The sequence below is a fragment of the Balaenoptera musculus genome, chromosome 14 (assembly GCF_009873245.2).
Source record: "Balaenoptera musculus isolate JJ_BM4_2016_0621 chromosome 14, mBalMus1.pri.v3, whole genome shotgun sequence".
NCBI classification, from domain to species: Eukaryota; Metazoa; Chordata; class Mammalia; order Artiodactyla; family Balaenopteridae; genus Balaenoptera; species Balaenoptera musculus.
Genome location: NC_045798.1, coordinates 41,294,631 through 41,317,650, shown reverse-complemented (window position 1 = coordinate 41,317,650; position 23,020 = coordinate 41,294,631). Strand labels below are relative to the sequence as shown.

General features: G+C 42.4%; 1 long non-coding RNA gene across 2 annotated transcripts; it reads left to right on the top strand.

Moving 5' to 3' along the window:
* Positions 1-8,402: 8,402 nt before the first annotated feature.
* LOC118879947 lies at positions 8,403-10,132 on the top strand. Of its 2 annotated transcripts, none has more exons than XR_005016187.1 (4): positions 8,403-8,503; positions 8,811-8,906; positions 9,041-9,109; positions 9,612-10,132. It is a non-coding gene; the product is annotated as an uncharacterized LOC118879947 (long non-coding RNA). The 2 variants fall into 2 exon arrangements; XR_005016188.1 differs by having other exon boundaries at positions 8,805-8,906.
* Positions 10,133-23,020: the final 12,888 nt, after the last annotated feature.

Genomic DNA, 23,020 nt, shown 5'->3' with positions numbered 1-23,020 from the left:
CCCGTCACGCAGCGGGGCTCGCATCTGCTTCCGGGTTGCGGGCCAGGTGGGACTAAGGGGCTATCGGCGCCAGGGCTCCCCATTCTGGCCTCGCGCCCGCCTTTCCCCTCGTCTTCCTCTGGGCCCTGGGGACGCCGTCCCGCCCAAGCGGCGGCAGGAGGGCGTCTGGGCTCTGCTCCTGAAACCCGCTGGGGCTTCTGCTCGCCCACGGCGCAGTCGGTGCCATCGGAACCCCCCGGAGACACTGGGGAGTCAGCTTCACCGCAGCGTCCCAGGAAGGGACTCACAGCCCAAGACCCATCTTTGCATTTCAAGGCACGGTGTTTTTGTTTTGTTTTAAGATATTTTGTCTGATTTGAGCAGGGGTGGGTTTGATTTACCAAAAGCAGGAGAGCAGGAGAGGGCAGAAGGCAATTTTGAAGGCGTGCGGAAAAACTTTACTCACTCGCCGTTGTGTTGTGATAGTTTTCTTTGGTGTCCTTGGACATTTTGTCTGGGAGCATCTTTTGTTCAGGACGCTAGTTTTGACAGTCAACATGAAGGTCGTTGTTTCACTATCCAAAAAATTTGAATAAGTTTGTGTCATTTCTCCCCTGCCCCCAACACGTACGTTCCAATACATTTGTTGTGACTTATATCTGTCACTTTATTTGAGATACCTTAATTAAATCACTTAATGTCTTATTCGAGAGGCATTTTTATCACTTCTTGCCTCACTTTCTTCACACACGCACACGCACACGCACACACACACAAACAAAATACTACATCTTTCTTTTCTCCCGTCTTCCTTAATCATGGGCATGTTTTATTTCCCCTTTAAAACACTTCCCTGAATCAGGAAAATTCCGTAAAGAATTGCACCCGAATTACTTTGAAGAGATCTTAATATAAGCCTTGTGGATTTATTAATTCAACAGACATTAGGTTCTTACTGGGCTAAACTTTGGAAATGCAGATTTAGATGTCGTGCATTGCCTTTAAGAAGCTAAGATGTGAGGGAACAAAAGTAAATCAGTATTTAAATGAACTAGAATTATGTCCTGTTAGTATCACAAAGAAGGCCATCTATTCAAATTTTATTGGGCTTCTTGTTTCAGACAATGTTTGAACTGAGTTACTGAAGAAGAGGTAGAGGTTAGTTAATTGAAAAAGGAAGGAAATTGTTCCAGATGGAGAAAAAAATATTGGCAGAAAATTTGTGGCCCATTTAAGGAACATCCTGCATTTCACTGCCTCTGACATCACAGCTGTCAACCTCCTCTTGTCACATGGCTTGCATAATCCCTTTATGATTGTCTCCATAAATCTGCACATGTGCACTCATTTTGGTTCCAAGAGAGGACTTGGAGGATTTGGCCCTCTGTCATGTCAATAACATCCCCTCCCTCCAATTATTTGGTTTGGACAGTGTATTTTTCATCTTGAATACAAGCAGTTTTAAGCCCCTCCTTCCAACCAAGTAGGGCCCCAAAGTCCCCGCACAGCCAGTCCATCACGATATTTCTCTTCTTGGTGAGGAATTTGCTTGGAAGTGCCGAGAGGTTTGGTCACTGTGAGTCTCCAGGTTGCCTGAAACTTTCTGCAGTTATCATCCTAATACTACCTAGATGTCCATCTACTGACCTCTACTGACCTCTTCTTATGTCTCACAGCTTCTGTTGCAAAAAACAGTGATTTTCACCCTTAAAAAAAAGAAAGCCATAGAATCCTTTCTTCAATGAAAGCCTATGTAAAACAGATTAGGTTGTTCTGGCTGAAATAGTGGTGATGGGCCTGAAGTCCCCGCTATCAATACCTAGCAACCCTCCCTCCCAGTGGCCCCTCAAAGACTTTCAACCCAAATTTGAAAACTACCATGTTAAAATGTAACAGAAAACAATGCACAGCACAATTTAACCTTCTAAACAAAGCATAATATATCTAGTTTATTATACATAGCACCTCTTTTCTTACCACATATATCAACCTAGTCTATTTTACCTTCTGCAGGTTACACCCATGATTTTCTATTAATTCCTGTTTCTTCATAGCTAGAGCCTTTAAATCTTCTTTTGAGCTCAGATTCTAGACGGAAATTACTGTTTCTGCCAAAGTGCACAAAACAAAACCTTCCCTATTTCTCTGAATGCAGAGAACCCTGAATAAGGCTCAAAACTCAGATTATGCACAGAGCACTTTGGAAAGGATAGAAGTAATTACTGCAGTAACGAGTGTGGCAGACAATCTACATTTTGCAGAACATATTGGAAGAAAGCAAGACTTTATAGACAATTTAGTTGAAAAAGACTTTACTTAATACGAACTTTGAGCAGTTAAGCAGCGGCTGAGAATAGTCTGCAAATAGTAACATAGACTTCGATACAAGCGGGGTATCTAAACCAGATTCTGCTGATTTCCACATCCCTTTACCCAAATGGTTTACTAGGTATCTTCGTCAAACTCGTTGTGTTCAAAAGTGAGCTCAATGTCTTTCTCCCCAAATCTGTTCCTCCTCCTATCTTCCCCATTTCTGTAATTGGCAACCCCTGAACTCTGCATCAATAATTGTCCAGGCTTGAAACCTGGGAGACATACTATACGCCTCTCTTTCACTGCCTTCATACACAGACAGCAAGTTCTGTTGATTCTGATTCCTTAATATCCCTTACATTCCTCATATTCTCCTTTCTCGTCTTTCTGATTCTGTCTGGACCCTCTTAAAATTACCCTCCTCACATCTGCCAGAGGCATCATTCAAAATGCACAAGTCTGATATGTTTTTTCTCCCTTGAAATCCTTTATTTGCTCCCCATAATTTTCATGGTAATGCTTAAACACCCTAACACACAAGGTGTGTTCCTGGCTACCTCTCTAATTTTATCTCCCCTGTTTTAGCCAGACCAGCCTAATCTTTTTTTTAAAGCTTTCTTTGAATTCCATGGCTTTAGAAAAAAAAAGTGTGAAAACTGCTATTTTACACCATAGACACTGTGTAGGGGGTTGAGTTAAGGTATACAAAGAGGCCAGTAACTAGAGTGAAGGAAGAGAACGGATCTGTTTAGCAATAGATGGACATTGATCTCTATTTCTGTCTTTGTGTCAATACCATACTGTCTTGATTACTGTAGCTTTGTTGTATAGTCTGAAGTCTGGGAGCCTGATTCCTCCAGCTCCATTTTCCTTTCTCAAGATTGCTTTGGCTGTTTGGGGTCTTTTGTGTTTCCATACAAATTGTGAAATTTTTTGTTCTAGTTCTGTGAAAAATGCCATTGGTAGTTTGATAGGGATTGCATTGAATCTGTAGATTGCTTTGGGTAGTATAGTCATTTTCACAGTGTTGATTCTTCTAATCCAAGAACATGGTATATCTCTCCATCTGTTTGTATCATCTTTAATTTCTTTCATCAGTGTCTTATAGTTTTCTGCATACAGGTCTTTTGTCTCCTTAGGTAGGTTTATTCCTAGGTATTTTATTCTTTTTGTTGCAATGGTAATGGAACAGGATAGAAATCCCAGAGATAAACCCACGCACATATGGTCACCTTAGTTTTGATAAAGGAGGCAAGAATATACAATGGAGAAAAGACAGCCTCTTCAATAAGTGGTGCTAGGAAAACTGGACAGCTACGTGTAAAAGAATGAAGTTAGAACACTCTCTAACACCATACACAAAAATAAACTCAAAATGGATTAAAGACCTAAATGTAAGGCCAGACACTATAAAACTCTTAGAGGAAAACATAGGCAGAACACTCTATGACATAAATCACAGCAAGATCCTTTTTGACCCACCTCCTAGAGAAATGGAAATAAAAACAAAAATAAACAAATGGGACCTAATGAAACTTAAAAGCTTCTGCACAGCAAAGGAAACCATAAACAAGGCGAAAAGACAACCCTCAGAATGGGAGAAAATATTTGTAAATGAAGCAACTGACAAAGGATTAATCTCCAAAATTTACAAGCAGCTCATGCAGCTCAATATCAAAAAAACAAACAACCCAATCCAAAAATGGGCAGAAGACCTAAATAGACATTTCTCCAAAGAAGATATACAGATTGCCAACAAACACGTGAAAGGATGCTCAACATCACTAATCATTAGAGAAATGCAAATGGAAACTACAGTGAGGTATCACCTCACACCAGTCAGAATGGCCATCATCAAAAAGTCTATAAACAATAATTGCTGGAGAGGGTGTGGAGAAAAGGGAACCCTCTTGCACTGTTGGTGGGAATGTAAATTGATATAGCCACTATGGAGAACAGTATGGAGGGTCCTTAAAAAACTAAAAATAGAACTACCATACGACCCAGCAATCCCACTACTGGGCATACACCCTGAGAAAACCATAATTCAAAAAGAGTCATGTACCACAATGTTCATTGCAGCTCTATTTACAATAGCCAGGACATGGACGCAACCTCAGTGTCCATCAACAGATGAATGGATAAAGAATATGTGGCACATATATATAATGGAATCTTGCTCAGACATAAAAAGAAACGAAATTGAGTTTTTTGTAGTGAGGTGGATAGACCTAGAGACTGTCATACAGAGTGAAGTAAGTCAGAAAGAGAAAAATACCATATGCTAACACATATATATGGAATCTAAAAAAAAAAAAAAAAGGTTCTGAAGAACCTAGGGGCAGGACAGGAATAAAAACGCAGATGTAGAGAGTGGACTTGAGGACATGGGGAAGGGGAAGGGTAAGCTGGGATGAAGTGAGAGAGTGGCATGGACATATTTACACTACCAAATGTAAAATAGATAGCTAGTGGGAAGCAGCTGCATAGCACAGGGGGATCAGCTCGGTGCTTTGTGACCACCTAGAGGGGTGGGATAGGGAGGGTGGGAGGGAGACTGAAGAGGGAGGAGATATGGGAATATATGTATATGTATAGCTGATTCACTTTGTTATAAAGCAGAAACACACCATTGTAAAGCAATTATACTCCAATAAAGATGTTAAAAAAAAAATAGATGGACAGCTACGTGGTATTAGGATGATAACTGCAGAAGTCTTCAGGCAACGTGGAGGAGATGCATGTGGCCAGATCCCTCAGAACTCTTATGTAGAAGAGAAATATGATGACCGGCTGCACCAGAATTTCTATGTAGGGTGGACTTTATCTATTTTTTTATAAATTTATTTATTTTATTTTTGGCTGCATTGGGTCTTCATTGCTGCACGCGGGCTTTCTCTAGTTGCGGTGAGCGGGGACTACTCTTCATTGCGGTGCGCGGCTTTCTCATTGTGGTGGCTTCTCTTGCTGTGGAGCACGGGCTCTAGGCACATGGGCTTCAGTCGTTGTGGCACGTGGGTTCAGTAGTTGTGGCTCACTGGCTCTAGAGCGCAGGCTCAGTAGTTGTGGTGCACGGGCTCTGTTGCTCCGCGGCATGTGGGGTCTTTCCAGACCAGGGATCGAACCCATGTCCCCTGCACTGGCAGGCAGATTCTTAACCACTGCGCCACCAGGGTGGACTTTAGAACCCAATATGGTTGGAAGGAGGTGCTTAAAACTTTTTGCTTGACGTTAAGAAACACAAACTGTCCAAACCAAATACTTGGAGGAAGAAGCAATGTTATTTAGATCACAAAGGACCAAAGGTCTCTCTTGGTACCAAAATGAATGCATATAGATAGAGAGATGACATGGGTATGATCATTAACAGGTTATGCAAGCAGTGTGACAAGAGGGGGTTGACAGCTATGATATCAGAGGAAGGGGAATGAGTTATTTGAATGGAAAAAAACCTAACCTGGAAGTACATACATCTTCTGATGGCAACGGATTTGGCTGTCATATCAGCGGTGAGGAATTAAGCCTGTGAACAGTTCTCCACAAAACCTTCAGCCTACATTGATGGTTTGAATGGGGCTCTTCTAAGTATTCTCTAGAACCTTGCTAAATACTTAAGGTGAGGTCTTTGGAACAACAGCATCATGTTGTCTGAGAGCTTGTTAGAAGCAAGGAAACTCAGGCCTCACCCCAGACCCACTGAATCTGCGTTTTAGTAAGATTCCTGGGTGATTTGTATGCACATCAAATTTTGAGAATCTTGTGTGATGACTATGGGAAAGCACTTCTCAGATCTTGGAGAGTAGGGAGAGTAATTGACTGAGGGCCCCAGCTACTGTGCTCTGAAATCTATTACTCTGTTTGTACTGAGACCGTACTTACCGTGGGCTGTTCTCAGGCAAGCACATGGCAGAGTTACTCAAACAGACCCATTCCTGGGAGATAAGACACTCCTCTGATGGGGGACTTGGGCTCCTGGGCTCCCAAAGTCTTGCTGAACTTTCCTTAGATTTACTGCCACATAGCCTTCCTTTGTCCCTTCTTTCCCTCTCTCCCTCTGCTTAGGGTCAGATTTGCATCAGTTTGATGGCTCTCAGAGCCTCCTCAGGCTCCTTCCTGTTTTTTCTCACAGGTATTTCCCCCAACAAATGTTTTTCACATATAACGTCATGTTGGCATCTGTCTCTCCAGGACCCAGACCAGCACAAGCTGCTTTAGGATACCCTGTAACACAGGTGAATTCTGCCCATATAGTATTGACTTGTAGTCATATTATCTGTTTCTAAAATATTTCTCTTAGGGAAATATGTCCTTAAAATATTAAAGAAACAAAACACAAACACCTTGGCACACTATTAATAATGAGTCTTTCCCCAATTCCCTGTGTCTGTTGTGTGCTCCCAGCTAATGAAAGCCAATGTGGCAGACACAGGCCAGTGACTGCTGAGGCTATAGGTTCTGTTTGTGCCATTTGTTTGTGTTCTGGCCAACGGTTTGACCAATTATGGCCAAGAAATGTGATAGAGGTACAAAGGAAGATTAACATGCTGGATACTAAAATATAAGTTTTAAGGAGTAGCTCTCAAAGAAAAAAAATAGTCAAGGAAACAGAGTCAAGATTAGCAAGCTACTGGGGACAGGAGGAAATCCTTGAATATTTTAATGTCACCATAAATAACACTGCAGCCTGGGAGGATTAGCTGGCAATTATACAAACAGTAGTAAGAAACAATAATGATGCCAGGCATTTCCGGACTTCAGGAGATTTGGAGGGAATGAAAGGGTGACATCTAATGCATAATACTAGAGCTTATCTACTGTGGAACCATGCAGTAAGGATCCTGGTACAGCACTAATGCGGTTAGCACCCCCATTTCAGAAATAGGCACCCCTATCTCCTAACAAGGTGTGCAGCCACTTCAGTGGTCTCAAGGGCAGTGGCTGAGTTCCCAGTAGCAGTGTGTCCAACTGTGTATTCCACAGAAATTCATCCCTCAGAGTAGAAGGTGGTAAAGTGAGGTGTTCTGTGGTCAATAGAGTTTATCATCTCTGTGCTAAACACACTTCATCTGATAATTTTATGTTAAAACTCTTAGAACCCTTAATATTCTAGTGTACAGTATAAATCTCCAAGAGAGGACAGTAACATGCAGCTTTTCAGAAAGAATTTAACCAAGGAATCCTACCCCCTCCCTCCACTCCCTAAAATCTTAGGGCAGTAGAATTACCAGAACACTTTTTGATAAGTACTGCCCCCATTTAGCATCATAATACCTCATGTTCCCCTGGTGGTAGAAGTTAAAGGTCACTGTTATATCTATTTCTGGTCCAATATTAAGAAGGACCTGGGTCCCCACTTGACAAAAATATTAACTCTGGCTTTTTGAAAATTTTTTTTTTTAATTTTTAAGAAACCTCTTCTTAATGAATGAAGTTCTAGAAGGGATAGTTACCAGTTCTATTGTTAGTTAGTTGTTAAAACCTTAGGAAGGACTGAGTTACAGCCAACACAGAAGAGGATTGTGGATGGGAACTGGAGAAGGATGAACCCAGGGCTCAGCCTTCCTCAGCATCAAGCATAGTGACCCTGTCTCAGCCCAAGGCTCTTCCACCTTCCACCTCCTTACCTCTTACATGTTACTTCAGTTTTGTTCTTCTATAAAAGCTTTCCTTGGATTAAAAGTAGAAACAGAGAATAGGATCAGCTCCCTTCCCTTCCCCCAAAATCAGTGTCCAAAGGAGATGATTATGTGAAATTTTAAAATGTTGGATAAAAATATAAGCTGTTTGTGGGAATTCCCTGGTGGCCTAGTGGTTAGGATTCCAGGCTTTCACTGCTGTGGCCCAGGTCCAATCCCTTGTTGGGGAACTGAGATCCTGCAAGCCGTGCGGCACAGCAAAACAACAAACAAAAAACATGTATATGTATACGTATACATATATGTATATGCTACTTGCTTTACCCTCTGCTGGGAATGCTTTTTCCCCAATCTTCAAATGCCATCCCCTTACCTATCAGCTCTCAGCACACGACAACCCTTCATCAAAGACTTCCCCAACCACCCTAATTAAAGAATTTCCCCCTCCTTATTGTTGATGCCCATGAATCAGAGATCACCAGGAACACACTGCAATCCAACAAAGTGGGGCTTGTTGATTGATGCTCCCAGCAGGAAGCAAGACTGCACACCTTGACGAAACATGGGACATCTCAGTAAGAAAGTCTTACCATGGGGCTTGTTAAGGGTTTGGGAAGGAAGTGGGGTTTGCTCTGGATGGGGGGCTGTCAGGAAATGGGAGTAATTGTATGACTGGGTATCTTAATGAACTTTATCTTGGAAGCAGGAGGAGCAGAGTGGGACTAACGCTGCAGCTGATGAAGAAGCAGCATTCGCTCATGTCAGCTGGGAGGGGGGCTGTTGGTGATTTTAGTGGTTGCACAGTGTTTTGGTTTTGTCCATGCTCAGGCACGATTACAGAGTAGTATTTTTTTTTTTTTTTGACCTCCATCACAGTCACAGAGTGACTTTCTCTCATGTGGATGTGCCGTAAAATTATGTTTGACCAGAGAACACCATGGTCTAGCTGTGAGTGCCAGGCCAGCTCCGAGCAAACAGGTGATCTTTTCTTTCCCACTTTGTCCCATTATCCTGTGTAATTTCTTCAAATTATGAATCTATATCCAACAATGATCTAACTTATGTATTTGTAATATATGTGTGATCTGTCTTCTTCAATATGTATGTATTAGCTGCAGGAGGACATGGTATCATCTCATTCATCACTGTGTCTCCAACATCAAAAGCAGCCCCAACATATGGTAAATACTCAATAAATATTAGTTGAAAAGGTGCATAAATTAGATGCTTGGGGAAAGGGCTCATCTGGAGGTGGGAGAGAGTTTCATGAAAGGAAGTGAGGAAGTGCGAAGCATATGCCTGATGCTGCAGCCGTTTCCAGTCACCTCTGGGGTTGCCATGTCAGCCAGTGTCAGGATGTCTGATCTGGGAGACTGGGAAACTACTAACCCTAGAGTGAACGGCCTTTTGAATTCTAACTGAAGAGCCCTGTGAGATTGTGAAATGTTAAAATCTGATTTTCCCTGTCTAGATGGGTACAGAAGATATTCTAGTCCTTGTCAATTTGGATTGTTATTACCCTCAGGAAGTAGAACCTGAAAAAACAAGGTCTTTCAATCACCTTCATACAATGGTCATCATAAAGTGTCTTCTCAGAGCTTTTGTTTTAATGTCCAGGCCCAAGATTCACCTACATAAGAAAAGAATGTTAATGAATGTAACTCTTTTTCCTCTCATTAAAAGGCTGTGGTATATTTGGAAATCATTCTGATGCTTTCAAAGAAAGCATTCCAGGTAAATATGCTCTCTACTGCAGTTAAAGACTTAAAGACCTAGTGACCATTTTAAACAGTAGTCTTGAAAATATTCATTGAAACATCTTCTGGAAGGTAGCAAAGTTTGTATGTAGGAGCAATAGTGATGATTTATGTTCATATCTACTATTTGCATATTTTACTACCACCATTTTTTTTTTTTTTTGCTTTTAATATCTTCTTATACTTTTTCTTACTGAAAAGTTACCAGTTTGGTTAAATTAAGTAGATATTTATTAAGTGCCTATTTTGTGCTATGTGCAAGACACTATGCAATTCATTTCCAAGAAAGCTGAGAAAGTATAAAGGAAAAGACATAATTGCCTTTTTCAATAAAACCTATTTTCAACTATTTGTGGTACGCTGAGCTACCCTAACTAATTTGCGCTGAAGAGATTCAGAATCATTAGCCTTAACCAGGCACTGTTGAGCATGATCTTGTGAACTTGATATGGGATACATTCAAGCTGCAATAGGTATATAGTTTCTTTACATACTTTGGAAGGGCTCCCGAGCCAGGATGCTTAGGTAAAAATACTGGCATTGCCAACAATTAGCTGTGTGACTTAACAGCTCTGTGCCTCAGTTTCCTTGTCTGTAACTGAGGATGACAATAATAGTATCTATTTCATAGGATTATTGTGGAAATGAAATGATCTAACCTGTGTAAAGGGCATAGTATATTGCCTAGCATATAATAAACATTCAGTAAATATTATTATTTTAGTATAGGTTATGTTATAGTATGTTATGTTACTATTGTATCTTACAGCTTATTGTATCTTAACATCTTATTGTATGTTACTACTATTTTTATCACAGAGTTTACAGAGCTGTATAATTAATAAACATTATAAGGTAAACATCTTTATAATACTTCATACAGAAAACAGTATGAAGTTTCACTGTCTTAGTGAATATTTTTTGCTGCACACTCTGTGGAAGATTCATCATGCTTGCTGGAGATATCAGTATTAGTAAGACACAGTTCCTACTATGAAGGAGTTCCCACCTGAAGCTCAGCAACTGCTGGTGGGAACAAAACTCTAGACCTCTTATCTGCTATTTCTAAATGTGTATACGAAATCAGTTTTTCCTCTTTCCCATCTCCCGTGACTTACGTTGATTATCTAAAGTGATTCTTTCCACCACTCTAGCTCTGTTAACCCTGGTCTTTGCACGATACCAAGCAAATCTCTGTCAGCTACTCATTTATATACCCACTCTCTCTCTCCTTCCCACTACTGCTGTTTTACAGTTACCCACCACTTATTTCTAAGCGCATCACCCGTTTATGGGTACTTAGGTCCTAGCAAGATAGCATAGAGGTTAAGGGCATGAGCTTTAAAAGTAGAGTATTTGGGGACTTCCCCAGTGGTCCAATACTGGAGAATCCGCCTTTCAATGCAGGGGACGTGTGTTCGATCCCTGGTTGGGGAACTGGGATCCCACATGCCGCGGGGCAACTAATCCCATTCGCCACAACTGCTGAGCCCATGTGCCCTGGAGCCCGTGCACCACAACTAGAGAAGAAAACCTGCACGCCACACCTGGAGAGAAGCCCGCATGCCACAACTAAGACCCAATGCAGCCAAAATTTTTTAAAAATCAATAAAATAAAATAAATAAAATGAATGGGTTATATATTAAAAAAAAATTTTTTTTTTAAATGTACAGTATTTGATTCATATCCTGACTCATGAACTAGTTGTATGACCTTGGACAAGTTATTTAGCTTCTCCAAGTGTTAGTTTCCTTACTTATGAAATAAAGATGTTAATATCTATTTTGAAAGTTGTTAAACAATTAAATAATGGAGCACCTAGCATGTGTCTTAGCTTTCAGAAAATGGTATCTAGTATTACTAAAAATACATCTATGATGTATGCTTGGATGCATACGTGGAAATGGTCTCCAACAGGAAAAGGAAGAATAAAACTACTGAGAAAGAGAATAGAGTGACTCAAATCACTTTATGGAGTGTCTGTAGCTATGGAGGAAGACAAGAGTTACCTGCATAACCATTTCTGGAGTCTAATGAAAAGAAGGGATTCTCTCCTCCTATAGAGTATGTGGACTTAAAGCTTTCAGGATGAGGTTCTAAAATGGAATTTTGACTACAGTGGCCACTTGTACCCTTTTTGGTAGAACAAATTAATTAAATCATCCACAAAAGAGCACATTGGTATCTGAAATGGAATGAATGTGAGCTAGTCAACAATGTGTCAGTTAGGGTTTCAGTAGGATACAAATGGCACACTCAAAGGATTTGACTGAGGGGAGATTAAGAAGGGACGATTTACAGAAGAATGGGCAAGGTTAAGGGACCCCACAAGAAGCAGCCAGGAACTATTAACTGCAGGAAGCTGCTAAGACCCCCAGAATTGAAGGAATAGAGTTTTGGAGGCCAGCAAGCGCTGGAGCCATAGAACAGGGACTGTTGCTATAACAGAAGCTGTGGCTATAGAAAAATGCAGCCACTGTCAGGAGTTCTTGACAAACGGTGGGGGTAATGATGTCATAGATACCTCAACCTCTCTCTCTTTCTGTTTACACTCTCCTGCTGGTACCTCTCATTCTGTGAACCCACCTGGAAGCCAGAGTGCCAGAATGCTTAACCTTCCTAGGGGCCAGCCTCCCAGGACACAGCAGAGTAGAAGAGGGTAGAGAATGGATTGAAAAGGCAAATGGATAGTCGAGAACGGCGCTCTGTGAAGCCTGCCTGAGAGAACAAAAACGGGAGGATGGAGTGATATAAACCACTTTCCAGCCTCTCCGTAAAACCTGCAGGATAATCCTCTACACTCTCTCCTGCAGTGACTCTGGGGACCGTGCATTGACGATGGTGGTGTTCACGTGGAAGGAACCCGGGTCTGAACGGCCACTCAGAGCAGAGCCTCCATCCTGACCACACTGCGCTGTAACAGGAAGCCACTGAGGCTGCAGTGTTGTTTGTTCAGATGCAGATGGCGGGAGGGGGCTGTGGGGATGATTAATACTGACGACCGCCTGGCGTACCTCTTGGGTTTCTTCTCTCTACTGAGCTTCTGAGCACTTACTCTTTTTGTAAGCATCTATAAAACATTTACAAGTGGACATGTTAGATGTCATCTTAAACTCAACATTTCACAGCCAAATTCAAAACCATCCCCAAACTACCTTGGTTTCATACATAATCTGCCCTTCCAACTTAGTTATTCATTGAGTTGGTCACTTCAGAATATTTACTGAGTCTTGATCTATGCCATAATCTGGGCTATATATTAAAGATATAAATAAGACACAGTTTCTGGTTTCAAGAAGACCATAGTCTGATGAAGGTAGATATGTAAACAAGTAATTTATGAGAATGTTACATGTACCATGGTTACATGTCTGTTGTTTCCTCTTTTTTACATCTCACACAAAATGTCACAAGTATTGTATCTCAGGTGCTTCCTTGGTAATAGCCACTTTCTCACAGTGCTATATTGGAATGATAACCAATTCCCCTTGCAGCCTCCACTGTCTCCTCACTCTAGTTGTGGTTCCATCCTTTTCTCATTCTAGTTCTAGTGTACTCCTTGCATACTATCGCTAGACTAGTATTCCTCACATGCTACTTTGTTCAGGAATAGTGTAACGTTTTATTTTTTCCTGTTGCATCAAGTCTCAGTTCTGCTTGGCGTTCAGAGACCTTCAGGCCAGCCCTCCCAATGCAGCTATGTAATCCTATCTTCTAGGACTCTCCACTGTAACTGCCGACCGTGTCTATTGTTACTCCACCTTCCCTTCCATGCCCACCGCTCACCTTAGTTCAGGCCTTCTCAGCTCCCCCTAGACTACTGCAGTAACTTCTTAGCTCATTTTCCCGACTCCAGACATGTCCCTTTCCCACCCTGCTTCCTGCCAACAGAACTCTCTCATTGCAGGACCACTCTGATCATATCAGTCCTCTCTTCGAAAGCCTTTCCATCTTCCACAGTCCCCATCTCAGTAAGTGGCACCTCTGTATACCAATTGCCTGTACCAGAAACTTCGGTGCCATCTGTACTCTTCCTTGTGTCACACCCCTCTCATGCAGTCAGTCATCAGGTTCTTTCTGTTCTGTCACATATGTCTCTTGAATCAGTCTCCTACTACTATTCTTCATCCTCAAAGTCCTTGCCAAAGCTGAGGCCCCTTGACTGGACTACTCAACAGCCTCCTAACCTGCCTCTGACTTCACTGTCTTTCAGCCCATTCTCCACCTCGCCACTAGACGTAGCTCTTTCTCTGACACAGAGCTAATATTGTGACTCTCCTGCTTAAAACTCTTTGGGGTTTTAACTCCATGGCTTTGAGGATGAATCTCAAACTCTGTGACACATTGTAAAGGGCCCTTCATGACGTGGCTCCTTGTATCTCTCCAGCCTCATTGCTTCATCCCAACTCTCTGTTCTGCACCTTCTCTTCTGGCTTTACTGAACTATATCCACTTCCCCTGGGAAGGCACATGATCAATTGCTCGCCTGCAGTTCTTCTCACACGTTACTCCCCCTACCTGGGATGCTCTTTCCTCCCACCTCCTACACATTGTTTTGGACTCAGCTTCCTTGAAGGCAGTTACCATGTCTTTCTTTATCTTTGCCTTGCAAGCACTCAGTACAGTGCCTGGCATTGGGTAGGCTCTCAATTCAGAGAAGTTAAATAGATTGTTCATGGTCATACAGCTAGTTAAGAGGCAGAGAGCTGGGATTCAATTCAGGTTTCTGATTCAAAATTTTATGCACCTGCCACTTTACTACGCTGGCTCCTACCTTGGATAAAACATTTTAGACATAAAGTCCAAGTTCATTCATTAATTCAGCAAATATGTATTGATTTCCTAATATGTGCCATTCACTGTGTTAGATAAAGGGGGTGAACTGCTGAACAAGGCATTCCCTGCTTTCAGTACACTTCTAGTCTGATGAAAGATACAGACAAATAAAGACGCGTTTGTGGCACAATGTGACAAAAGTTATCATAGGAGTAAGTACAAGGTAAATTGGAAAGCCTATGGGAGGGATACATAGCCCAGTCATAGGCTGTCAGGGAAGGCCTTTGGAGAGAAGTGATTTCTAAGCTCAGACTGCATATAGAATAAGCCTCGGCAAGATGAGGAAGCTGGGGAAGAGAGTTCAAGGCACAAAAGAACAACATGGGCAAAGGTCCTAAACCATCAGAGACCGTGTCAATACGGGGAACTGAAAGTTGTTCACAACTGCTGAAGTGTAAAATAACCACGGTGATAACGACGAGAGCCGAATCGGGACACTCTGATGCGAAGGAATTTAGACTACATCCCGAAGCAAGGAAAAGGCAGAGTAGCATTCTAAGCAAGAGAATTAGTTGATCAGATTGAAATTTTGGAAACATCCTCTGACTACAAAGTGAAGAATAGATTAGGGTTGAGTGTGGGGCAAAAGGTAGGTTGGGGAGAATGAGGAACAGAGACTAGAGTGTTTGCCACTGAGAAAGAGAACAGAAGGAGGGCTGCCAGTTGGGGGAGGGGAGAGGAGCAACTGCCCTTTTAGTTGTAACTGAGTTTGATGAACTGCTGTGTGGTCAGGAGCTCAGGAGTGATGTTGGGACCCAAGTTACAGATGTGTGAGATGTGAGCATACAGAGGGTTAGGAAGCCATGGGGGAACGTGAGCTCACCCAAGGAGAGTGTGAAGAGAGGTAGAGTTTAGGGCAGAACTTGCAACATTCAAGGGAAGAGCATTCTCAGGAGGAGGGGAGGGGTCACTGGTGTCAAATATGGCCAAAGGTCAATTAAAGTTAGGACTTGTAAGGGTTCATTGGATTTTGCAATAAGGAGGCCTTTGGTGTCCACAGGGAGCAGTTTCAGTGTAGTAGTGGGAGTGGAAGCTGAGTACAGAGAGTAGAGGAGAGAGTGCAGAGGAGATGGAGAGAGCCAGTAGAGACCGTGCTTTCAAGTAGTTTAACTCTGAAGGAGGAGGGAAACGGTACCACTCTCTGGCAGGAGGGTTTTTAAAAGATGGCAGCCATTAGAGAACACTTGTGGAACGGGTACATCGTGAGAGCACTGGAAGACCTAGGAGAGGGTTGATGGAGTGAGGTTGCCGAGGAGGAGGGATTGGCAACACGGCACGGGAGGGCTCTGGCCTTAGACAGGAGGGGTACCCCTTCCATTTTAACAGAAGAGGAAAAGTAAGAAGGCTGCAGGTAAGCCTGTTGGTTTGGTGGTCAGAAGTTTGCAGGGTTCTCAACAAATGGTTTTTGTGTCCTTGGTAAAGTAGGAGGCAAAGTCATCTGCTGAGGGTGTGCCAGGGAGCTGGTGGGGTGAGGAATTTGAGAAGAAAAAGAAGTGCGGTGAAGAACAGGAAACAAAGCTCCGTCCTGGCCCCTCATCTTCTTGCTCTGTTCTTCTTTCTCCCTAGGCCATCTCCTGCAATGCTCATGGCTTCACGTCCCCTCGACACGGATGGTCACAAATGTAGCTCTCTAGTCCAGACCTCACCTCTGAGCTCTCAACCCTCTGTCACCTCCGCTTGTCTCTCTCAAAGGCTCCTTCCACTGCCTGCCCCTCCAGCTTCCGCTCAGGACAGAGGGTTGTTGGGCGGTGCTGAGAATCCAGTCAATGTTTAGTTTCATGAATTTGCAGTGTGGTCTACACTGTGTAAGGCCCTGTGCTTTATGTCACCCACCCCCTCTTAGGCGGTTTTGCCCATGTCTCATCTGCTTAACACGTCGTTTCCCCAACCATTTCCACACCGTCAAATCCCATCCATCTTAATGGCTTAACTTTAAAAGCCATCTTTCCTGTCAAGTATTCACTGGTAGCCCCAGCTCGAAAACAAAACTTTCTTCCTTTTGTTCCTCCTTTGTCTGAATTTTACTTATGGTTCTTACTATTTTCTATCTTTTAATATACCTGCTGATGTACAAGTCTTACATTGCCTCATCTGCATTTACTAAGTTCTTAAATTCCTGAAGGCAAGGCTGTTACCAGAGTCATGTTTTTTTCTCTCAGCCTAAAACAGTGCCTTGCACATGTATCCACTCACAAAATCATGTCAATTACTAAGTTAATATGTATTTACTGACTAATGAAGACATGGATGGATGACAGATTCTCTCTGCTCTGGTAAGTCCTTACATGTCATCCAATCTTCTTTCTGTTGGTAATCCTACAATGTTATGGCTATTTGTGGGTGATTCATAAATCTCTTTCTAGCCCTGAACTCTTGCCCCAAATATACTCTCACGTCTTCAGTTTCTTGCTGCATCTCTCAAGCTTACTATGTTGAAGGTACTCATTTCCCATTTCCTGGTGTCTCTGATCTAAAGATGAGGCTACGCGTAAATACCACCACTTCTGTACATCTTCTCTATTCTAGTCCTCAATGATCTCATCTTCCCAAATCCTTTAGAATTTGTTTTATTTATCAGTTTTAGGTGTTATTATGGCTTGTCTTTCTTGTTAATTTTCACTGTATACTTTGCCTCCAAAATTATATTATAAATTTCATGAGGCCAAGAATTTGTATATAAGTGTAATCACTTCTTTTTTTTTTTTTTTCTGCAGTACCTCCCTCCTTTCACCAATCTCTTTTCTCTCCAATTCTCTATCACTTGAGAAAAAATTAGCCACCACCAGAGGGCAGTGGAGAGGTCAAGATAATAAGGATGGAAAAAAGGCAAAAGTTTAGTTTAGCAAAGTTGATAGACTAGGACTAAGATTTCTCTACACTCTTCAGCTTTATAGAAGCAGATGTGATTTGCTTAATCCTGGGTGCTAAAGTTTAAGGGATAAAAGTACAAACTGTGTGTCAGAATGCCACAACCAGCTGGAGAATGAACACAGTTTGGAGCATCTGGGAATGTAAGCCCAGGAAAGAAAAATCAGGGCAGCTCACACTAGTTTTCTTTAACTTTTTAGAAGAATGGCCTGTGAAAGGCTAATTCAGTTTGTTCTGTTCAGCTTTATATTGACTAACAGGTGAGAGCTGTGTGGAGCTAGCATTTGCCTCTGTTAAGAGGAACTTCTAACAGTAATAATGCAGTCAGGGAAAGTGGTTTGAGCTGCGCTGTGAGGCAGTGATCTGCCGGTCCAGGAGGTTCCCGGGCTGGGCAAATACCCCTTCAGAATGTGGTTGAGAACAGTCTGGCTTTAGGTGTGAAGTTGGGCTTGATGGTTTCTTCTGACTCTTCCAGATCTAAGATCCAGGAGTCTGGGATCTGTACTTCCAATGCAGGGCTCAGACTGGCCCATCAAATCCCCTCTCTTCGATCTTTGTGACTTCAGTAAGTGGACTAATGTCACATGCTATGGTAACTCACAGAGAGAGTTGGGCCCTCGAGCTGGCTGTATCAGGCGTTGACTGGTGGTCACTCAGGAATGGACAGTGGAGCTTAGGGGGAATCTGGAAAAGAGATGTGTTTTCAAAGTTTCACAAGAGCAAAGAGCTGTACAGACCTTAAAGGGAGGGGTAGCTGTTGAGAAGAAAGGTGGTATCGACAGGGTTGTTTGTTAGAGATTTGAAGAACGAGAGAGCTGAGAGCAAGAAAGGGTCGTCATGGTGTGAGTCTCTTTCTGGGTCAAGGAACAGAGAAACACTCAGGTTAACATCACAGCGATGTTACATCAGGTTAGATCACTTTGTTTGCAATACAAAGTGTAGGAATGTATTGCAACAATATAGAGAGATAAAAGCAGAAACATCTGTGCTACTCTGACAGGTGGTTGAAGCTACAGCTGCAGCCAGCAGTTAGTGCCTTCTCAGACAGGAGCCTCACCCTTCGCTCCCCACACTAGTGTTTCCACACTCCGCGTCTCATTCTCTCTCTGCTCTTGCTTCAGCTATTCCCAGTCACCTCTTTTCTACTCTCCTTCTTGCCAGCCCATGGTTTCTGCTTTCTCTCTGCCTTCACTTCCCTCTTTATGTTTTTTCTGCTTCTACCCTGGCTGAACACTGTACTTTGTATACTTCACAGTCAAATGGACCCAGAGAGAATCTAGATGGTTTAATAGTACCCAGGAGAGATCTTTTCTGTTGGGCAGAGCATATCTACGGGCCTTTGGTAAGCCTGATAAAAACGTTCCGTTTTGTTAGGTCCCAGCCCTGCGCCTTCCGCTGAGCCAAGAATCATAGGCTGCGTAAGGAAGCCCTCAATAGGGGACTATGGGCAAGGCAGACTTTCTGAGGCTTCCAAGAACGGGTAGTGTAATTGTCAGGCACATTGCTTGACCAGACAGTTATGGATGGAAAAGCAGGGGTATATTCATGATGAATAGAGCAAAGGGCTAAAGATGGAGTTGGAAATATTGCCCAAGGAGCCCGTGCCTTACGGGAAAAGCTATAAAGGGAAGGGTTTGATTGAAAAACAAAAAAGAGAATATAATGGACATTTTTGTGATTGTGGCTGCCCATAATCCACTGCTCTTTCTTCTGGTAATAGCACTGGACCTGGCTAGCGCGTGCGTCAGTGGGGAACTACATTTCCTATGGAAGGTAAGTCCCCTACATACAAACCTTCAAGTTGCGAACTTTCAAAGATGCGAATGTGCATTCCATTAATATCAGGCGTGAGTGAAACTGCAGCTTGCACTCTGTCTCCTATTGCTGACCACCCTTCAGCTCTACCATCTCCCACCTCTTCTCCCTCCTCCAGTCAGTAACTCTTCTTGCCTGTTCACTTGATGCCAGCCCCTGTATGCCAGCTGTTGTACTGTACTACCATACTTTTCAAGGTACTGTAGTATAAGATTAAAAATGTTTATTTTTGTGTGTCTGTTTTCTGTGTATTATTTGTGTGAAAGGTATTATAAACCCATCACAGTACAGTACTATATAGCTGATTGTGTTAGTTGGGTACTTAGGCTAACTTTGTTGGACTTAGGAATAAACTGGACTTATGAACGTGCTCTCAGAACGGAACTCGTTCGTATGTAGGGGACTTACTGTAGTGTTGTGGGATTGTCAGCCAAGGCACCCTGCCCTGAACACCAAAAGGTGTCTGTTTCTCTGTATGTCTCTCTCTCAATTTTGCCTTTTCTGAAGGGGAAGACAAAAGGATAGGAAAACAAAAATAAATGGAAATTATTCTTTGCCAGTGGTAGCAACCTGGAAAACCTGTAGACTAGTTCCTCCTACCCAGATCCCTGGAAGTGCCCTAGTCCTGTCCTTGCTGGGCCAGATTTTCAGATGTTGTTTTGATACTGTGCAATACATTCCCTATTTGCTTAAGTTAGCCAGTGTCACCGCTTGTTGCTAGCAATCAAGGAACTACAGATAGAGAGGAACTTCCTAAACTTTTTGTGTGGGGACCTAGCAAAATCAATCATTAGTGGAAGGCAGTTGCTTAGACATCTGTGTGTCACACACCTGGGAAAAGAAAGACAGGCACAGAATTAAGTCTAGATAAAAATAATTTAATATCTGAAAATATACCAACTCATTTCAGTTATTAAATCTGTGTATGGCACAAATGACAAAAAAAATTTAGACAGCTTTTAAGAGAGAAAAAACAATGACATTGGGCTTCCCTGGTGGTGCAGTGGTTGAGAATCTGCCTGCCAATGCAGGGGACACGGGTTCGAGCTCTGGTCTGGGAAGATCCCACATGCCGCGGAGCAACTGGGCCCGTGAGTCACAACTACTGAGCCTGCGCGTCTGGAGCCTGTGCTCCGCAACAAGAGAGGCCACGATAGTGAGAGGCCCGCGCACCGCGATGAAGAGTGGCCCCCGCTCGCCGCAACTAGAGAAAGCCCTCGCACAGAAACGAAGACCTAACACAGCCAAAAATAAATAAATAAATTAAAAAAACAAAAAAAAAATGACATTAAAAAAAACAATGACATCATAGCCTTGATGGTCTTGGGTTAATAATAACTACAAAGCACTTAATATGTAGGTTTAGGGGATGGTTAATTTCCAACTCAACAAATTATCTGGATTTGCCTGATTACATCTGACCTACTTTTCAGCATTCCAGGCAATATTTACCCAAAGCCCTCCCCAAAGTCTCAGTTCATAAAATCCTCCTTTTAATAAGCCTTTAGTGTGCTCCTGCAGCACTTCAAAGTCACACTGGCACCGGGGGGAGTGTTTTTAAAACATGCAGTGCATGAAGTACATTCTGGGGTGTTTCAGGCTAAGACAAAACTGCAGGGACACAAACATTGGGTACTGTAATCTGGAGGGAATCTTATTCTGGAGGGAATTGCTGGAATGCGGGGTGGGCAGTAGTAGTTGTGGGCTCCTAAGTTACCCGAAACAAGTGAACAAAAGAATCCTAGCGGATCCAGGTAATGGGTAATTCTGATGAAGCACATTGTGATCTGAAGCTGGTTAACTTTTCAGTTGGGTCAGGCAGGCCTGGGAATGGCAGGGCAGTGTTAGTTACTCCCAAATCCCTTTTCTATTCATCCAGACCTACCAGTTCTATTCCTACTTACATGCTTTGTAGATAAGAGTGACATAGTAACTTTTTTTTTTTTTTAACATCTTTATTGACATAGTACCTTTAACATGCTCCATCTGCAAAGTTAAAATATCTACCTGCTCACGAGCTCAGAAAAGAGTTTGGAGAAAATAGTTATTGTTTCCAGATGTTCTATGTCTGCCACACGTTTCTCAAAATAGAGTATGACACAACTGGGGGCAATATAGTAATTGCTTTCTTGTTCTAGAACAGCACTATCCATTATGGTAGCTGCTAGCCACATGTGGTTATTTAAATTAAAATTAATTAAAATTAAATAAAATTAAAAATTCAAATCTTTAATCACACTAGCCAAATTTCAAGAGCTCAGTAGGCAAATGTGGCCGGTGGCTACTGTATTGGACAAGGTAGAATTACAGAACATTTCCATCATTGCAGAAAGTCCATTGGATAGCAGTGTTCTACAGTAAGAATTGTTACACCCTTGTTGTGTTTTTATCTGTACTAGTCAGAAATAAAAATGCCAAAGAGATAGCTTTTCCTAAAGATTGTTTATATAAATATCAAAGAGACTCCTGTAAAAATATGTACAATGAGTGATCTTAACCAAGATCAGAACTTCTTTTATTGGTAGTCATGATGATTACCTTCTGTTACTCTCATCCTCTTATTGGCTAGGATGTGTTTTCATTTACAAACTCAAGAAGAGAGTAAAGTGAATTGAAAAAAATGAGAGTAGTGAATTTAGGCAATTAAATCATGTTAGTGAGAATAAAGGCTTTTGTGGAATCATGTGGAAAATTATTTTGGTAGTCAATTTTTATTTTGGCTGTGAAGATAATTCAGTATCCTTAGAAAATAAGCTCTGAGGTTTCTTCTCTGTGAGGCAAATATGACTGCCTTAGTTACCACACAATTTACAGTCGAAGTATTGTGCTCTTCAAGTGCCCTTTTTTTCTTAATAAAAGATGATGCTAAGCTGGGATGTATAAGCAAGGCTGCTTGTGTTCTCCAGACATTCTAAGAGATCTGCCACATCATGTATCACATGTAGTGCATCACCAACTGGCCTGTAATAGGTTCTCAATACATGTTTCTAGACTTGACTGCAAATCTACCGTCCCTTAAAAATGATACCTATTTATTAATTTTCATTACAAAAGAACATGTTCATTAAATACATTGGAAAATACAAGAAAGTTGAAAAATTTTCCCTATGCTCATAATTTCCTTTGTCTATTTCAGCTATGCATTTTTTAAAAGGGTGTAATTACACTATAGTTTGAACCTTCACATTATAGACTATGTGTTAACTGCTCTGGCTTGACCTGTTGTGCGAGTCTGAAGAGGTGGACTCTTTATGAAAGATATTTGATGGGGGGAGGAAGTGAAGGAAAATTTGGAAAACCTTCTCTCTTTAAGCATACCTCACTCATATACATCTTACATGCTTACACCTGTTAGCATTTAAAGACCATTCTTTGACATGTGAAAAGAGAAAGAGGTGCAGCCAATTTACACGGCCTATTAAGTTCCCATGGGTAAAGTGAAGTGGTAACCAAAGCAGAAAAGAAAAAATCTGGGCAGCTGGGTGATGTATTGGTTTAATAACAAATTTCCAGAGCATTAACCCAGTATTTACATTTGCTTTGGCTTGGGGGGGGGGCCTTCGAAGTAGGGTCCATCCATCTTTCGGGTCGGGGCGTGGTGGGAGGAGCGCGAAGGCTCTGCCCTTCCCGGCTGCGGTTGGCAAAGCCTGGAACCGTCCTCGGTAGTCCAGGCGGGACTGGAGCGTGCTAAGGGCGGGACGTGCCAGGCCGGGGGCGGGGCCGGGTGCCGAGCGCGCCCCGAGGCCCGCGCGCCGGTCACGTGCCGCACGGGCCTGCCGTAAATAATCAGGGCGCGCGCGCGCGCTCGTGGGGCC